The sequence below is a fragment of the Penaeus monodon genome, chromosome 20, assembly GCF_015228065.2.
Source record: "Penaeus monodon isolate SGIC_2016 chromosome 20, NSTDA_Pmon_1, whole genome shotgun sequence".
Lineage (NCBI taxonomy): Eukaryota > Metazoa > Arthropoda > Malacostraca > Decapoda > Penaeidae > Penaeus > Penaeus monodon.
In genome coordinates this window covers 24,936,846-24,937,087 of record NC_051405.1, presented here as the reverse complement: position 1 = coordinate 24,937,087, position 242 = coordinate 24,936,846, and the positions used below count along the sequence as shown (strand labels likewise).

At 47.5% G+C, this 242-nt stretch overlaps 1 protein-coding gene across 1 annotated transcript in view; it reads left to right on the top strand.

Annotated features, from left to right (window-relative positions):
• Nucleotides 1-242, top strand: part of LOC119585732 (transient receptor potential channel pyrexia-like) — a gene marked incomplete in the record, with an annotated part of 81,321 nt that overhangs the window by 23,582 nt on the left and 57,497 nt on the right.

Here is a 242-nt window from a genome sequence, read left to right as displayed (position 1 = left end):
CCTTGTCTGTTTAAGAACCAGCCACATTTTATTCCGAAATGCAGCACTAGCGGGGACCCGAGACTCCGCCCACAAAGAAACCCGCCAATTAGCTTCCAGCATCGACTCGCGCCAGCCAATCAGAGACGCTGGGGAGTGTGCGTCTTCTGCTCTGCAAGCGAAACTCGCTCTTAGTGCTAAGTTGCAAAAGAGTTACATTATCACCTTCATTAGTTGGGAAAAGTATATAGTTTTAAATTTCC